Below are 15265 nucleotides of genomic sequence, written 5' to 3'. Positions count from 1 at the left end.
TTTATACTCCCATAACATTCTTTTCTGTTACATTTTACATTACATTTTTTCAACTTAGCAATGAATTTACTTGAGTTAAGAAGTAAAAGAGGTCTAAAGTTAATGTTTTTGAGCACCTACAGCCAAACCACACTGGACATGCCCAATCTCGTCTGATCTTGGAAGCTATGCAGTGTTGGGCATGGTTAGTACTTGGATGGGAGACCACCTGGGAATACCAGGTGCTGTAGGTAATTTTATACTGCCATAACAGTCTTTTCTATTACATTTTACATTTAGTTTTTTCAACTTATCAATGAATTTTCTTGAGTTAAGAAGTAATAGAGGTCTAAAGTTAATGTTTTTGAGCACCTGCAGCCTAACCACAGTGGACATGCCCAATCTCGTCTGATCTTGGAAGCTATGCAGTGTTGGGCCTGGTTAGTACTTGGATGGGAGACCACCTGGGAATACCAGGTGCTGTAGGTAATTTTATACTGCCATAACATTCTTTTCTATTAAATTTTAATTTATTTTTTTCAACTTATCAATGAATTTACTTGAGTTAAGAAGTAAAAGATGTCTAAAGTTGATGTCTAAAGTTAATGTTTTTGAGCACCTACAGTCAAACCACACTGGACATGCCCAATCTCGTCTGATCTTGCAAGCTATGCAGTGTTGGGCCTGGTTAGTACTTGGATGGGAGACCACCTGGGAATACCAAGTGCTGTAGGTAATTTTATATAGCCATAACATTCTTTTCTGTTACATTTTACATTACATTTTTTCAACTTAGCAATGAATTTACTTGAGTTAAGAAGTAAAAGAGGTCTAAAGTTAATATTTTTCAGCACCTATAGCCAAGCCTCACTGGACATGGCCAATGTTGTCTGATCTTGGAAGCTATGCAGTGTTGGGCCTGGATAGTACTTGGATGGGAGACCACCTTTGAATACCAGGAGCTGTAGGTAATTTTATACTGCCATAACATTCTTTTCTATTACATTTTACATTTAATTTTTTCAACTGATCAATGAATTTACTTGAGTTAAGAAGTAAAAGAGGTCTAAAGTTAATGTTTTTGAGCACCTACAGCCAAACCACTGTGGACATTCCCAACCTCGTCTGATCTTGGAAGCTATGCAGTGTTGGGCCTGGTTAGTACTTGGATGGGAGACCACCTGGGAATACCAGGTGCAATAGGTAATTTTATACTGCCATAACATTCTTTTCTATTACATTTTACATTTAATTTTTCAACTTATCATTGAATTTACTTGAGTTAAGTAGTAAAAGAGGTCTAAAGTTAATGTTTTTGAGCACCTGCAGCCAATCCACACTGGACATGCCCAATCTTGTCTTATCTTGGTAGCTATGCAGTGTTGGGCCTGGTCAATACTTGGATGGGAGGCCACCTGGGGATACCAGGTGCTGTAGGTAATTTTATACTGCCATAACATTCTTTTCTATTACATTTTACATTTAATTTTTTCAACTTATCAATGAATTTCCTTGAGTTATGAAGTAATAGAGGTCTAAAGTTAATGTTTTTGAGCACCTACAGCCAAACCACACTGGACATGCCCAATCTCGTCTGATCTTGGAAGCTCTGCAGTGTTGGGACTGGTTAGTACTTGGATGGGAGACTAACTAGGAATCCCAGGTGCTGTAGGTTATTTTCTACTGCCATAACATTTTTTTCTATTACATTTTACATTTAATTTTTTCAACTTATCAATGAATTTACTTGTGTTAAGAAGTAAAAGAGGTCTAAAGTTAATGTTTTTGAGCGCCTACAGCCAAACCACACTGGACATGCCCAATCTCGTCTGATCTTGGAAGCTATGCAGTTTTGGGCCTGGTTAGTACATGAATGGGAGACCACCTGGGAATACCAGGTGCTGTAGGTAATTTTATACTGCCGTAACATTCTTTTCTATTAAATTTTAATTTAATTTTATCAACTTATCAATAAATTTACTTGAGTTAAGAAGTAAAAGAGGTCTAAAGTTAATATTTTTCAGCACCTATAGCCAAACCACACTGGACATGGCTAATGTTGTCTGATCTTGGAAGCTATGCAGTGTTGGGCATGGTTAGTACTTGGATGGGAGACCACCTGGGAATACCAGGTGCAGTAGGTAATTTTATGCAGCCATAACATTCTTTTCTATTACATTTTACATTTAATTTTTTCAACTTATCAAAGAATTTACTTGAGTTAAGAAGTAAAAGAGGTCTAAAGTTAATGTTTTTGAGCACCTACAGCCATACCACACTGGACATGCCCAATCTCGTCTGATCTTGGAAGCTATGCAGTGTTGGACCTGGTTAGTATTTGGACAGGAGACCACCTTGGAATCCCAGGTGCTGTAGGTAATTTTATACTGCCATAACAGTCTTTTCTATTACATTTTAAATTTTAATTTTTTCAACTTATCAATGAATTTACTTGAGTTAAGAAGTAATAGAGGTCTAAAGTTAAGGCTTTTAGCACCTACAGCCAAACCACACTGTACATGCCCAATCTCGTCTGATCTTGGAATCTATGCAGTGTTGGGCCTGCTTAGTACTTGGATGGGAAACCACCTAGGAATACCAGGTGCTGTTGGTAATATTATACTGCCATAACAGTCTTATCTATTACATTTTACATTTAATTTTTTCAAATTATCAATGAATTTACTTGAGTAAAGAAGTAATAGAGGTCTAAAGTTAATGTTTTTGAGGGCCTACAGCTAAACCACACTGGACATGCCCAATCTCGTCTGATCTTGGTTGGTATGCCGTGTTGGGCATGGGAAGTACTTGGATGGGAGAACACCTGGGAATACCAGGTGCTGTACATCATTTTATACTGCCATAACATTCTTTTCTATTACATTTTACATTTAATTTTTTCAACTTATCAATGAATTTACTTGAGTTAAGAAGTAATAGAGGTCTAAAGTTAAGGCTTTTATCACCTACAGCCAAACCACACTGGACATGCCCAATCTCGTCTGATCTTGGAAGCTATGCAGTGTTGGGCCTGGTTAGTACTTGGATGGGAGACCACCTGGGAATACCAGGTGCTGTAGGTAATTTTATATAGCCATAACATTCTTTTCTATTACATTTTTCAACTTATCAATGAATTTACTTGAGTTAAGAAATAATAGAGTTCTAAAGTTAAGGCTTTTATCACCTACAGCCAAACCACAGTGGACATGCCCAATCTCGTCTGATCTTGGAAGCTATGCAGTTTTGGGCCTGGTTAGTACTTGAATGGGAGACCACCTGGGAATACCAGGTGCTGTAGGTAATTTTATACTGCCATAACATTCTTTTCTATTACATTTTACATTTCATTTTTCAACTTATCATTGAATTTACTTGAGTTAAGAAGTAAAAGAGGTCTAAAGTTAATGTTTTTGAGCACCTACAGCCAAACCACACTGGACATGCCCAATCTCATCTGAACTTGGAAGCTATGCAGTGTTGGGCCTGGTTAGTACTTGGATGGTAGACCACCTGGGAATACCAGTTGCTGTTTGTAATTTTATACTGCCATAACATTCTTTTCTATTACATTTTAAATTTAATTTTTTCAACTTGTCAATGAATTTACTTGAGTTATGAAGTAATAGAGGTGTAAAGTTAATTTTTTTGAGCACCTACAGCCAAACCACACTGGACATGCCCAATCTCGTCTGATCTTGGAAGCTATGCAGTGTTGGGCCTGGTTAGTACTTGGATGGGAGACCACCAGGGAATACCAGGTGCTGTCGGTAGTTTTATGCAGCCATAACATTCTTTTCTATTACATTTTACATTTAATTTTTTCAACTTATCAATGAATTTACTTGAGTTAAGAAGTAAAAGAGGTCTAAAGTTAATGTTTTTGAGCACCTACAGCCAAACCACACTGAACATGCCCAATCTCGTCTGATCTTGGAAGCTATGCAGTGTTGGACCTGGTTAGTACTTGGATGGGAGAACACCTAGGAATACCAGGTGCTGTAGGTAAATTTATACTGCCATAGCAGTCTTTTCTATTACATTTTACATTTAATTTTTTCTACTTATCAATGAATGTACTTGAGTTAAGAAGTAATAGAGGTCTAAAGTTAATGTTTTTGAGCACCTACAGCCAAACCACAGTGGACATGCCCAATCTTGTCTGATCTTGGAAGCTATGCAGTGTTGGACCTGGTTAGTACTTGGATGGGAGAACACCTAGGAATACAAGGTGCTATAGGTAATTTTAGACAGCCAAAACATTCTTTTCTATTACATTTTACATTTCATTTTTTCAACTTATCAATGAATTTACTTGAGTTAAGAAGTAAAAGAGGTCTAAAGTTAATGTTTTTGAGCACGTACAGACAAACCACACTGGACATGCCCAATCTCGTCTGATCTTGGAAGCTTTGCAGTGTTGGGCCTGGTTAGTACTTGGACGGGAGACCACCTGGGAATACCAGGTGCTGTAGGTAATTTTATACTGCCATAACATTCTTTTCTATTACATTTTACATTTAATTTTTTCAACTTATCAATGACTTTACTTGAGTTAAGAAGTAATAGAGGTCTAAAGTTAATATTTTTCAGCACCTATAGCCAAACCACACTGGACATGGCCAATGTTGTCTGATCTTGGAAGCTATGCAGTGTTGGGCATGGTTAGTACTTGGATGGGAGACCACCTGGGAATACCAGGTGCAGTAGGTAATTTTATGCAGCCATAACATTCTTTTCTATTACATTTTACATTTAATTTTTTCAACTTATCACAGAATTTACTTGAGTTAAGAAGTAAAAGAGGTCTAAAGTTAATGTTTTTGAGCACCTACAGCCATACCACACTGGACATGCCCAATCTCGTTTGATCTTGGAAGCTATGCAGTGTTGGACCTGGTTAGTATTTGGACAGGAGACCACCTTGGAATCCCAGGTGCTGTAGGTAATTTTATACTGCCATAACAGTCTTTTCTATTACATTTTAAATTTTAATTTTTTCAACTTATCAATGAATTTACTTGAGTTAAGAAGTAATAGAGGTCTAAAGTTAAGGCTTTTATCACCTACAGCCAAACCACAGTGGACATTCCCAATCTCGTCTGATCTTGGAAGCTATGCAGTTTTGGGACTGGTTAGTACTTGAATGGGAGACCACCTGGGAATATCAGGTGCTGTAGGTAATTTTATACTGCCATAACATTCTTTTCTATTACATTTTACATTTCATTTTTCAACTTATCATTGAATTTACTTGAGTTAAGAAGTAAAAGAGGTCTAAAGTTAATGTTTTTGAGCACCTACAGCCAAACCACACTGGACATGCCCAATCTCATCTGAACTTGGAAGCTATGCAGTGTTGGGCCTGGTTAGTACTTGGATGGGAGACCACCTGGGAATACCAGTTGCTGTTTGTAATTTTATACTGCGATAACATTCTTTTCTATTACATTTTAAATTTAATTTTTTCAACTTGTCAATGAATTTACTTGAGTTATGAAGTAATAGAGGTCTAAAGTTAATGTTTTTGAGCACCTACAGCCAAACCACACTGAACATGCCCAATCTCGTCTGATCTTGGAAGCTATGCAGTGTTGGACCTGGTTAGTACTTGGATGGGAGAACACCTAGGAATACAAGGTGCTATAGGTAATTTTAGACAGCCAAAACATTCTTTTCTATTACATTTTACATTTCATTTTTTCAACTTATCAATGAATTTACTTGAGTTAAGAAGTAAAAGAGGTCTAAAGTTAATGTTTTTGAGCACGTACAGACAAACCACACTGGACATGCCCAATCTCGTCTGATCTTGGAAGCTTTGCAGTGTTGGGCCTGGTTAGTACTTGGACGGGAGACCACCTGGGAATACCAGGTGCTGTAGGTAATTTTATACTGCCATAACATTCTTTTCTATTACATTTTACATTTAATTTTTTCAACTTATCAATGAATTTACTTGAGTTAAGAAGTAATAGAGGTCTAAAGTTAATGTTTTTGAGCACCTACATCCCAACCACAGTGGACATGCCCAATCTCGTCTGATCTTGGAAACTATGCAGTGTTGGGCCTGGTTAGTACTTGGATGGGAGACCACCTGGGAATACCAGGAGCTGTAGGTAATTTTAAACTGCCATAACATTCTTTTCTATTACATTTTACATTTAATTTTTTCAAATTATCAATGAATTTACTTGAGTAAAGAAGTAAAAGAGGTCTAAAGTTAATGTTATTGAGGGCCTACAGCCAAACCACACTGGACATGCCCAATCTCGTCTGATCTTGGGTGCTATGCCGTGTTGGGCCTGGTAAATACTTGGATGGGAGAACACCTGGGAATACCAGGTGCTGTACATCATTTTATACTGCCATAACATTCTTTTCTATTACATTTTACATTTAATTTTTTCAACTTATCAATGAATTTACTTGAGTTAAGAAGTAATAGAGGTCTAAAGTTAATGTTTTTGAGCACCTACAGACAAACCACACTGGACATGCCCAATCTCATCTGATCTTGGAAGTTATGCAGTGTTGAGCCTGGTTAGTACTTGGATGGGAGACCACCTGGGAATACCAGGTGCTGTAGGTAATTTTATGCAGCCATAACATTCTTTTCTATTACATTTTACATTTAATTTTTTCAACTTATCAATGAATTTACTTGAGTTAAGAAGTAAAAGAGGTCTAAAGTTAATGTTTTTGAGCACCTACAGTCAAACCACACTGGACATGCCCAATCTCGTCTGATCTTGGAAGCTATGCAGTGTTGGACCTGGTTAGTACTTGGATGGGAGTCCACCTAGGAATCCCAGGTGCTGGAGGTAATTTTATACTGCCGTAACAGTCTTTTCTATTACATTTTACATTTAATTTTTTCAACTTATCAATGAATTTACTTGAGTTAAGAAGTAATAGAGGTCTAAAGTTAACGCTTTTATCACGTACAGCCAAACCACACTGGACATTCCCAATCTCGTCTGATCTTGGAAGCTATGCAGTGTTGGACCTGGTAAGTACTTGGATGGGAGACCAACTGGGAATACCAGGTGCTGTAGGTAATTTTATACTCCCATAACATTCTTTTCTGTTACATTTTACATTACATTTTTTCAACTTAGCAATGAATTTACTTGAGTTAAGAAGTAAAAGAGGTCTAAAGTTAATGTTTTTGAGCACCTACAGCCAAACCACACTGGACATGCCCAATCTCGTCTGATCTTGGAAGCTATGCAGTGTTGGGCATGGTTAGTACTTGGATGGGAGACCACCTGGGAATACCAGTTGCTGTAGGTAATTTTATACTGCCATAACAGTCTTTTCTATTACATTTTACATTTAGTTTTTTCAACTTATCAATGAATTTTCTTGAGTTAAGAAGTAATAGAGGTCTAAAGTTAATGTTTTTGAGCACCTGCAGCCTAACCACAGTGGACATGCCCAATCTCGTCTGATCTTGGAAGCTATGCAGTGTTGGGCCTGGTTAGTACTTGGATGGGAGACCACCTGGGAATACCAGGTGCTGTAGGTAATTTTATACTGCCATAACATTCTTTTCTATTAAATTTTAATTTATTTTTTTCAACTTATCAATGAATTTACTTGAGTTAAGAAGTAAAAGATGTCTAAAGTTGATGTCTAAAGTTAATGTTTTTGAGCACCTACAGTCAAACCACACTGGACATGCCCAATCTCGTCTGATCTTGCAAGCTATGCAGTGTTGGGCCTGGTTAGTACTTGGATGGGAGACCACCTGGGAATACCAGGTGCTGTAGGTAATTTTATATAGCCATAACATTCTTTTCTGTTACATTTTACATTACATTTTTTCAACTTAGCAATGAATTTACTTGAGTTAAGAAGTAAAAGAGGTCTAAAGTTAATATTTTTCAGCACCTATAGCCAAGCCACACTGGACATGGCCAATGTTGTCTGATCTTGGAAGCTATGCAGTGTTGGGCCTGGATAGTACTTGGATGGGAGACCACCTTTGAATACCAGGAGCTGTAGGTAATTTTATACTGCCATAACATTCTTTTCTATTACATTTTACATTTAATTTTTTCAACTGATCAATGAATTTACTTGAGTTAAGAAGTAAAAGAGGTCTAAAGTTAATGTTTTTGAGCACCTACAGCCAAACCACTGTGGACATTCCCAACCTCGTCTGATCTTGGAAGCTATGCAGTGTTGGGCCTGGTTAGTACTTGGATGGGAGACCACCTGGGAATACCAGGTGCAATAGGTAATTTTATACTGCCATAACATTCTTTTCTATTACATTTTACATTTAATTTTTCAACTTATCATTGAATTTACTTGAGTTAAGTAGTAAAAGAGGTCTAAAGTTAATGTTTTTGAGCACCTACAGCCAATCCACACTGGACATGCCCAATCTTGTCTTATCTTGGTAGCTATGCAGTGTTGGGCCTGGTCAATACTTGGATGGGAGGCCACCTGGGGATACCAGGTGCTGTAGGTAATTTTATACTGCCATAACATTCTTTTCTATTACATATTACATTTAATTTTTTCAACTTATCAATGAATTTCCTTGAGTTATGAAGTAATAGAGGTCTAAAGTTAATGTTTTTGAGCACCTACAGCCAAACCACACTGGACATGCCCAATCTCGTCTGATCTTGGAAGCTCTGCAGTGTTGGGACTGGTTAGTACTTGGATGGGAGACTAACTAGGAATCCCAGGTGCTGTAGGTTATTTTCTACTGCCATAACATTTTTTTCTATTACATTTTACATTTAATTTTTTCAACTTATCAATGAATTTACTTGTGTTAAGAAGTAAAAGAGGTCTAAAGTTAATGTTTTTGAGCGCCTACAGCCAAACCACACTGGACATGCCCAATCTCGTCTGATCTTGGAAGCTATGCAGTTTTGGGCCTGGTTAGTACATGAATGGGAGACCACCTGGGAATACCAGGTGCTGTAGGTAATTTTATACTGCCGTAACATTCTTTTCTATTAAATTTTAATTTAATTTTATCAACTTATCAATAAATTTACTTGAGTTAAGAAGTAAAAGAGGTCTAAAGTTAATATTTTTCAGCACCTATAGCCAAACCACACTGGACATGGCTAATGTTGTCTGATCTTGGAAGCTATGCAGTGTTGGGCATGGTTAGTACTTGGATGGGAGACCACCTGGGAATACCAGGTGCAGTAGGTAATTTTATGCAGCCATAACATTCTTTTCTATTACATTTTACATTTAATTTTTTCAACTTATCAAAGAATTTACTTGAGTTAAGAAGTAAAAGAGGTCTAAAGTTAATGTTTTTGAGCACCTACAGCCATACCACACTGGACATGCCCAATCTCGTCTGATCTTGGAAGCTATGCAGTGTTGGACCTGGTTAGTATTTGGACAGGAGACCACCTTGGAATCCCAGGTGCTGTAGGTAATTTTATACTGCCATAACAGTCTTTTCTATTACATTTTAAATTTTAATTTTTTCAACTTATCAATGAATTTACTTGAGTTAAGAAGTAATAGAGGTCTAAAGTTAAGGCTTTTAGCACCTACAGCCAAACCACACTGTACATGCCCAATCTCGTCTGATCTTGGAATCTATGCAGTGTTGGGCCTGCTTAGTACTTGGATGGGAAACCACCTAGGAATACCAGGTGCTGTTGGTAATATTATACTGCCATAACAGTCTTATCTATTACATTTTACATTTAATTTTTTCAAATTATCAATGAATTTACTTGAGTAAAGAAGTAATAGAGGTCTAAAGTTAATGTTTTTGAGGGCCTACAGCTAAACCACACTGGACATGCCCAATCTCATCTGATCTTGGTTGGTATGCCGTGTTGGGCATGGGAAGTACTTGGATGGGAGAACACCTGGGAATACCAGGTGCTGTACATCATTTTATACTGCCATAACATTCTTTTCTATTACATTTTACATTTAATTTTTTCAACTTATCAATGAATTTACTTGAGTTAAGAAGTAATAGAGGTCTAAAGTTAAGGCTTTTATCACCTACAGCCAAACCACACTGGACATGCCCAATCTCGTCTGATCTTGGAAGCTATGCAGTGTTGGGCCTGGTTAGTACTTGGATGGGAGACCACCTGGGAATACCAGGTGCTGTAGGTAATTTTATATAGCCATAACATTCTTTTCTATTACATTTTTCAACTTATCAATGAATTTACTTGAGTTAAGAAATAATAGAGTTCTAAAGTTAAGGCTTTTATCACCTACAGCCAAACCACAGTGGACATGCCCAATCTCGTCTGATCTTGGAAGCTATGCAGTTTTGGGCCTGGTTAGTACTTGAATGGGAGACCACCTGGGAATACCAGGTGCTGTAGGTAATTTTATACTGCCATAACATTCTTTTCTATTACATTTTACATTTCATTTTTCAACTTATCATTGAATTTACTTGAGTTAAGAAGTAAAAGAGGTCTAAAGTTAATGTTTTTGAGCACCTACAGCCAAACCACACTGGACATGCCCAATCTCATCTGAACTTGGAAGCTATGCAGTGTTGGGCCTGGTTAGTACTTGGATGGTAGACCACCTGGGAATACCAGTTGCTGTTTGTAATTTTATACTGCCATAACATTCTTTTCTATTACATTTTAAATTTAATTTTTTCAACTTGTCAATGAATTTACTTGAGTTATGAAGTAATAGAGGTGTAAAGTTAATTTTTTTGAGCACCTACAGCCAAACCACACTGGACATGCCCAATCTCGTCTGATCTTGGAAGCTATGCAGTGTTGGGCCTGGTTAGTACTTGGATGGGAGACCACCAGGGAATACCAGGTGCTGTCGGTAGTTTTATGCAGCCATAACATTCTTTTCTATTACATTTTACATTTAATTTTTTCAACTTATCAATGAATTTACTTGAGTTAAGAAGTAAAAGAGGTCTAAAGTTAATGTTTTTGAGCACCTACAGCCAAACCACACTGAACATGCCCAATCTCGTCTGATCTTGGAAGCTATGCAGTGTTGGACCTGGTTAGTACTTGGATGGGAGAACATCTAGGAATACCAGGTGCTGTAGGTAAATTTATACTGCCATAGCAGTCTTTTCTATTACATTTTACATTTAATTTTTTCTACTTATCAATGAATGTACTTGAGTTAAGAAGTAATAGAGGTCTAAAGTTAATGTTTTTGAGCACCTACAGCCAAACCACAGTGGACATGCCCAATCTTGTCTGATCTTGGAAGCTATGCAGTGTTGGACCTGGTTAGTACTTGGATGGGAGAACACCTAGGAATACAAGGTGCTATAGGTAATTTTAGACAGCCAAAACATTCTTTTCTATTACATTTTACATTTCATTTTTTCAACTTATCAATGAATTTACTTGAGTTAAGAAGTAAAAGAGGTCTAAAGTTAATGTTTTTGAGCACGTACAGACAAACCACACTGGACATGCCCAATCTCGTCTGATCTTGGAAGCTTTGCAGTGTTGGGCCTGGTTAGTACTTGGACGGGAGACCACCTGGGAATACCAGGTGCTGTAGGTAATTTTATACTGCCATAACATTCTTTTCTATTACATTTTACATTTAATTTTTTCAACTTATCAATGACTTTACTTGAGTTAAGAAGTAATAGAGGTCTAAAGTTAATGTTTTTGAGCACCTACATCCCAACCACAGTGGACATGCCCAATCTCGTCTGATCTTGGAAACTATGCAGTGTTGGGCCTGGTTAGTACTTGGATGGGAGACCACCTGGGAATACCAGGAGCTGTAGGTAATTTTAAACTGCCATAACATTCTTTTCTATTACATTTTACATTTAATTTTTTCAAATTATCAATGAATTTACTTGAGTAAAGAAGTAAAAGAGGTCTAAAGTTAATGTTATTGAGGGCCTACAGCCAAACCACACTGGACATGCCCAATCTCGTCTGATCTTGGGTGCTATGCCGTGTTGGGCCTGGTAAATACTTGGATGGGAGAACACCTGGGAATACCAGGTGCTGTACATCATTTTATTCTGCCATAACATTCTTTTCTATTACATTTTACATTTAATTTTTTCAACTTATCAATGAATTTACTTGAGTTAAGAAGTAAAAGAGGTCTAAAGTTAATGTTTTTGAGCACCTACAGTCAAACCACACTGGACATGCCCAATCTCGTCTGATCTTGGAAGCTATGCAGTGTTGGACCTGGTTAGTACTTGGATGGGAGTCCACCTAGGAATCCCAGGTGCTGTAGGTAATTTTATACTGCCGTAACAGTCTTTTCTATTACATTTTACATTTAATTTTTTCAACTTATCAATGAATTTACTTGAGTTAAGAAGTAATAGAGGTCTAAAGTTAACGCTTTTATCACGTACAGCCAAACCACACTGGACATTCCCAATCTCGTCTGATCTTGGAAGCTATGTAGTGTTGGACCTGGTAAGTACTTGGATGGGAGACCACCTGGGAATACCAGGTGCTGTAGGTAATTTTATACTCCCATAATATTCTTTTCTGTTACATTTTACATTACATTTTTTCAACTTAGCAATGAATTTACTTGAGTTAAGAAGTAAAAGAGGTCTAAAGTTAATGTTTTTGAGCACCTACAGCCAAACCACACTGGACATGCCCAATCTCGTCTGATCTTGGAAGCTATGCAGTGTTGGGCCTGGTTAGTACTTGGATGGGAGACCACCTGGGAATACCAGGTGCTGTAGGTAATTTTATACTGCCATAACAGTCTTTTCTATTACATTTTACATTTAGTTTTTTCAACTTATCAATGAATTTTCTTGAGTTAAGAAGTAATAGAGGTCTAAAGTTAATGTTTTTGAGCACCTGCAGCCTAACCACAGTGGACATGCCCAATCTCGTCTGATCTTGGAAGCTATGCAGTGTTGGGCCTGGTTAGTACTTGGATGGGAGACCACCTGGGAATACCAGGTGCTGTAGGTAATTTTATACTGCCATAACATTCTTTTCTATTAAATTTTAATTTATTTTTTTCAACTTATCAATGAATTTACTTGAGTTAAGAAGTAAAAGATGTCTAAAGTTGATGTCTAAAGTTAATGTTTTTGAGCACCTACAGTCAAACCACACTGGACATGCCCAATCTCGTCTGATCTTGCAAGCTATGCAGTGTTGGGCCTGGTTAGTACTTGGATGGGAGACCACCTGGGAATACCAGGTGCTGTAGGTAATTTTATATAGCCATAACATTCTTTTCTGTTACATTTTACATTACATTTTTTCAACTTAGCAATGAATTTACTTGAGTTAAGAAGTAAAAGAGGTCTAAAGTTAATATTTTTCAGCACCTATAGCCAAGCCACACTGGACATGGCCAATGTTGTCTGATCTTGGAAGCTATGCAGTGTTGGGCCTGGATAGTACTTGGATGGGAGACCACCTTTGAATACCAGGAGCTGTAGGTAATTTTATACTGCCATAACATTCTTTTCTATTACATTTTACATTTAATTTTTTCAACTGATCAATGAATTTATTGAGTTAAGAAGTAAAAGAGGTCTATAGTTAATGTTTTTGAGCACCTACAGCCAAACCACTGTGGACATTCCCAACCTCGTCTGATCTTGGAAGCTATGCAGTGTTGGGCCTGGTTAGTACTTGGATGGGAGACCACCTGGGAATACCAGGTGCAATAGGTAATTTTATACTGCCATAACATTCTTTTCTATTACATTTTACATTTAATTTTTCAACTTATGATTGAATTTACTTGAGTTAAGTAGTAAAAGAGGTCTAAAGTTAATGTTTTTGAGCACCTACAGCCAATCCACACTGGACATGCCCAATCTTGTCTTATCTTGGTAGCTATGCAGTGTTGGGCCTGGTCAATACTTGGATGGGAGGCCACCTGGGGATACCAGGTGCTGTAGGTAATTTTATACTGCCATAACATTCTTTTCTATTACATTTTACATTTAATTTTTTCAACTTATCAATGAATTTCCTTGAGTTATGAAGTAATAGAGGTCTAAAGTTAATGTTTTTGAGCACCTACAGCCAAACCACACTGGACATGCCCAATCTCGTCTGATCTTGGAAGCTCTGCAGTGTTGGGACTGGTTAGTACTTGGATGGGAGACTAACTAGGAATCCCAGGTGCTGTAGGTTATTTTCTACTGCCATAACATTTTTTTCTATTACATTTTACATTTAATTTTTTCAACTTATCAATGAATTTACTTGTGTTAAGAAGTAAAAGAGGTCTAAAGTTAATGTTTTTGAGCACCTACAGCCAAACCACACTGGACATGCCCAATCTCGTCTGATCTTGGAAGCTATGCAGTTTTGGGCCTGGTTAGTACATGAATGGGAGACAACCTGGGAATACCAGGTGCTGTAGGTAATTTTATACTGCCGTAACATTCTTTTCTATTAAATTTTAATTTAATTTTATCAACTTATCAATAAATTTACTTGAGTTAAGAAGTAAAAGAGGTCTAAAGTTAATATTTTTCAGCACCTATAGCCAAACCACACTGGACATGGCTAATGTTGTCTGATCTTGGAAGCTATGCAGTGTTGGGCATGGTTAGTACTTGGATGGGAGACCACCTGGGAATACCAGGTGCAGTAGGTAATTTTATGCAGCCATAACATTCTTTTCTATTACATTTTACATTTAATTTTTTCAACTTATCAAAGAATTTACTTGAGTTAAGAAGTAAAAGAGGTCTAAAGTTAATGTTTTTGAGCACCTACAGCCATACCACACTGGACATGCCCAATCTCGTCTGATCTTGGAAGCTATGCAGTGTTGGACCTGGTTAGTATTTGGACAGGAGACCACCTTGGAATCCCAGGTGCTGTAGGTAATTTTATACTGCCATAACAGTCTTTTCTATTACATTTTAAATTTTAATTTTTTCAACTTATCAATGAATTTACTTGAGTTAAGAAGTAATAGAGGTCTAAAGTTAAGGCTTTTAGCACCTACAGCCAAACCACACTGTACATGCCCAATCTCGTCTGATCTTGGAATCTATGCAGTGTTGGGCCTGCTTAGTACTTGGATGGGAAACCACCTAGGAATACCAGGTGCTGTTGGTAATATTATACTGCCATAACAGTCTTATCTATTACATTTTACATTTAATTTTTTCAAATTATCAATGAATTTACTTGAGTAAAGAAGTAATAGAGGTCTAAAGTTAATGTTTTTGAGGGCCTACAGCTAAACCACACTGGACATGCCCAATCTCGTCTGATCTTGGTTGCTATGCCGTGTTGGGCATGGGAAGTACTTGGATGGGAGACCACCTGGGAATACCAGGTGCTATAGG

At 37.3% G+C, this 15265-nt stretch overlaps 3 non-coding genes and 46 pseudogenes across 3 annotated transcripts; all 49 read left to right on the top strand.

Annotated features, from left to right (window-relative positions):
- The first annotated feature begins 114 nt into the window (after positions 1-114).
- Positions 115-233, top strand: LOC148446516 (5S ribosomal RNA; annotated as a pseudogene).
- A 116-nt stretch (positions 234-349) lies between these two features.
- On the top strand, positions 350-468 carry LOC148446515 (5S ribosomal RNA; annotated as a pseudogene).
- A 128-nt stretch (positions 469-596) lies between these two features.
- Positions 597-715, top strand: LOC148446514 (5S ribosomal RNA; annotated as a pseudogene).
- Positions 716-1066: 351 nt separating this feature from the next.
- LOC148446513 (5S ribosomal RNA) lies at positions 1067-1185 on the top strand (annotated as a pseudogene).
- Positions 1186-1535: 350 nt separating this feature from the next.
- On the top strand, positions 1536-1654 carry LOC148446512 (5S ribosomal RNA; annotated as a pseudogene).
- Positions 1655-1770: 116 nt separating this feature from the next.
- On the top strand, positions 1771-1889 carry LOC148446511 (5S ribosomal RNA; annotated as a pseudogene).
- Positions 1890-2239: 350 nt separating this feature from the next.
- Positions 2240-2358, top strand: LOC148446510 (5S ribosomal RNA; annotated as a pseudogene).
- Positions 2359-2474: 116 nt separating this feature from the next.
- On the top strand, positions 2475-2593 carry LOC148446509 (5S ribosomal RNA; annotated as a pseudogene).
- A 350-nt stretch (positions 2594-2943) lies between these two features.
- Positions 2944-3062, top strand: LOC148446508 (5S ribosomal RNA). The gene has a single exon (XR_015875323.1). It is a non-coding gene; the product is annotated as a 5S ribosomal RNA (ribosomal RNA).
- Positions 3063-3164: 102 nt separating this feature from the next.
- LOC148446507 (5S ribosomal RNA) lies at positions 3165-3283 on the top strand (annotated as a pseudogene).
- A 115-nt stretch (positions 3284-3398) lies between these two features.
- On the top strand, positions 3399-3517 carry LOC148446506 (5S ribosomal RNA; annotated as a pseudogene).
- A 116-nt stretch (positions 3518-3633) lies between these two features.
- LOC148446505 (5S ribosomal RNA) lies at positions 3634-3752 on the top strand (annotated as a pseudogene).
- Positions 3753-3868: 116 nt separating this feature from the next.
- On the top strand, positions 3869-3987 carry LOC148446504 (5S ribosomal RNA; annotated as a pseudogene).
- Positions 3988-4338: 351 nt separating this feature from the next.
- On the top strand, positions 4339-4457 carry LOC148446503 (5S ribosomal RNA; annotated as a pseudogene).
- Positions 4458-4808: 351 nt separating this feature from the next.
- On the top strand, positions 4809-4927 carry LOC148446502 (5S ribosomal RNA; annotated as a pseudogene).
- A 116-nt stretch (positions 4928-5043) lies between these two features.
- Positions 5044-5162, top strand: LOC148446501 (5S ribosomal RNA; annotated as a pseudogene).
- Positions 5163-5277: 115 nt separating this feature from the next.
- Positions 5278-5396, top strand: LOC148446500 (5S ribosomal RNA; annotated as a pseudogene).
- A 116-nt stretch (positions 5397-5512) lies between these two features.
- On the top strand, positions 5513-5631 carry LOC148446499 (5S ribosomal RNA; annotated as a pseudogene).
- A 116-nt stretch (positions 5632-5747) lies between these two features.
- On the top strand, positions 5748-5866 carry LOC148446498 (5S ribosomal RNA; annotated as a pseudogene).
- Positions 5867-5982: 116 nt separating this feature from the next.
- LOC148446497 (5S ribosomal RNA) lies at positions 5983-6101 on the top strand (annotated as a pseudogene).
- Positions 6102-6452: 351 nt separating this feature from the next.
- LOC148446496 (5S ribosomal RNA) lies at positions 6453-6571 on the top strand (annotated as a pseudogene).
- A 116-nt stretch (positions 6572-6687) lies between these two features.
- LOC148446495 (5S ribosomal RNA) lies at positions 6688-6806 on the top strand (annotated as a pseudogene).
- Positions 6807-6921: 115 nt separating this feature from the next.
- On the top strand, positions 6922-7040 carry LOC148446494 (5S ribosomal RNA; annotated as a pseudogene).
- Positions 7041-7156: 116 nt separating this feature from the next.
- LOC148446493 (5S ribosomal RNA) lies at positions 7157-7275 on the top strand (annotated as a pseudogene).
- Positions 7276-7391: 116 nt separating this feature from the next.
- LOC148446492 (5S ribosomal RNA) lies at positions 7392-7510 on the top strand (annotated as a pseudogene).
- Positions 7511-7638: 128 nt separating this feature from the next.
- On the top strand, positions 7639-7757 carry LOC148446491 (5S ribosomal RNA; annotated as a pseudogene).
- Positions 7758-8108: 351 nt separating this feature from the next.
- LOC148446490 (5S ribosomal RNA) lies at positions 8109-8227 on the top strand (annotated as a pseudogene).
- Positions 8228-8577: 350 nt separating this feature from the next.
- On the top strand, positions 8578-8696 carry LOC148446489 (5S ribosomal RNA; annotated as a pseudogene).
- A 116-nt stretch (positions 8697-8812) lies between these two features.
- Positions 8813-8931, top strand: LOC148446488 (5S ribosomal RNA; annotated as a pseudogene).
- Positions 8932-9281: 350 nt separating this feature from the next.
- LOC148446487 (5S ribosomal RNA) lies at positions 9282-9400 on the top strand (annotated as a pseudogene).
- Positions 9401-9516: 116 nt separating this feature from the next.
- Positions 9517-9635, top strand: LOC148446486 (5S ribosomal RNA; annotated as a pseudogene).
- A 350-nt stretch (positions 9636-9985) lies between these two features.
- On the top strand, positions 9986-10104 carry LOC148446485 (5S ribosomal RNA). Its single transcript, XR_015875322.1, has one exon. It is a non-coding gene; the product is annotated as a 5S ribosomal RNA (ribosomal RNA).
- A 102-nt stretch (positions 10105-10206) lies between these two features.
- On the top strand, positions 10207-10325 carry LOC148446484 (5S ribosomal RNA; annotated as a pseudogene).
- A 115-nt stretch (positions 10326-10440) lies between these two features.
- LOC148446483 (5S ribosomal RNA) lies at positions 10441-10559 on the top strand (annotated as a pseudogene).
- A 116-nt stretch (positions 10560-10675) lies between these two features.
- Positions 10676-10794, top strand: LOC148446482 (5S ribosomal RNA; annotated as a pseudogene).
- Positions 10795-10910: 116 nt separating this feature from the next.
- Positions 10911-11029, top strand: LOC148446481 (5S ribosomal RNA; annotated as a pseudogene).
- A 351-nt stretch (positions 11030-11380) lies between these two features.
- On the top strand, positions 11381-11499 carry LOC148446480 (5S ribosomal RNA; annotated as a pseudogene).
- A 116-nt stretch (positions 11500-11615) lies between these two features.
- On the top strand, positions 11616-11734 carry LOC148446479 (5S ribosomal RNA; annotated as a pseudogene).
- Positions 11735-12085: 351 nt separating this feature from the next.
- Positions 12086-12204, top strand: LOC148446478 (5S ribosomal RNA; annotated as a pseudogene).
- A 115-nt stretch (positions 12205-12319) lies between these two features.
- Positions 12320-12438, top strand: LOC148446477 (5S ribosomal RNA; annotated as a pseudogene).
- Positions 12439-12554: 116 nt separating this feature from the next.
- On the top strand, positions 12555-12673 carry LOC148446476 (5S ribosomal RNA). Its single transcript, XR_015875321.1, has one exon. It is a non-coding gene; the product is annotated as a 5S ribosomal RNA (ribosomal RNA).
- Positions 12674-12789: 116 nt separating this feature from the next.
- On the top strand, positions 12790-12908 carry LOC148446475 (5S ribosomal RNA; annotated as a pseudogene).
- Positions 12909-13036: 128 nt separating this feature from the next.
- Positions 13037-13155, top strand: LOC148446474 (5S ribosomal RNA; annotated as a pseudogene).
- A 350-nt stretch (positions 13156-13505) lies between these two features.
- Positions 13506-13624, top strand: LOC148446473 (5S ribosomal RNA; annotated as a pseudogene).
- A 350-nt stretch (positions 13625-13974) lies between these two features.
- Positions 13975-14093, top strand: LOC148446472 (5S ribosomal RNA; annotated as a pseudogene).
- A 116-nt stretch (positions 14094-14209) lies between these two features.
- LOC148446471 (5S ribosomal RNA) lies at positions 14210-14328 on the top strand (annotated as a pseudogene).
- Positions 14329-14678: 350 nt separating this feature from the next.
- Positions 14679-14797, top strand: LOC148446470 (5S ribosomal RNA; annotated as a pseudogene).
- A 116-nt stretch (positions 14798-14913) lies between these two features.
- On the top strand, positions 14914-15032 carry LOC148446469 (5S ribosomal RNA; annotated as a pseudogene).
- Positions 15033-15148: 116 nt separating this feature from the next.
- Positions 15149-15265, top strand: part of LOC148446468 (5S ribosomal RNA) — a 119-nt pseudogene continuing 2 nt past the window's right edge.

Source organism: Taudactylus pleione, unplaced genomic scaffold (assembly GCF_031769625.1).
Source record: "Taudactylus pleione unplaced genomic scaffold, aTauple2 ptg001270l, whole genome shotgun sequence".
Taxonomy (NCBI): Eukaryota; Metazoa; Chordata; class Amphibia; order Anura; family Myobatrachidae; genus Taudactylus; species Taudactylus pleione.
The sequence above is the reverse complement of the archived record's forward strand: the minus strand, read 5'-3'. Positions and strand labels throughout refer to the sequence as shown.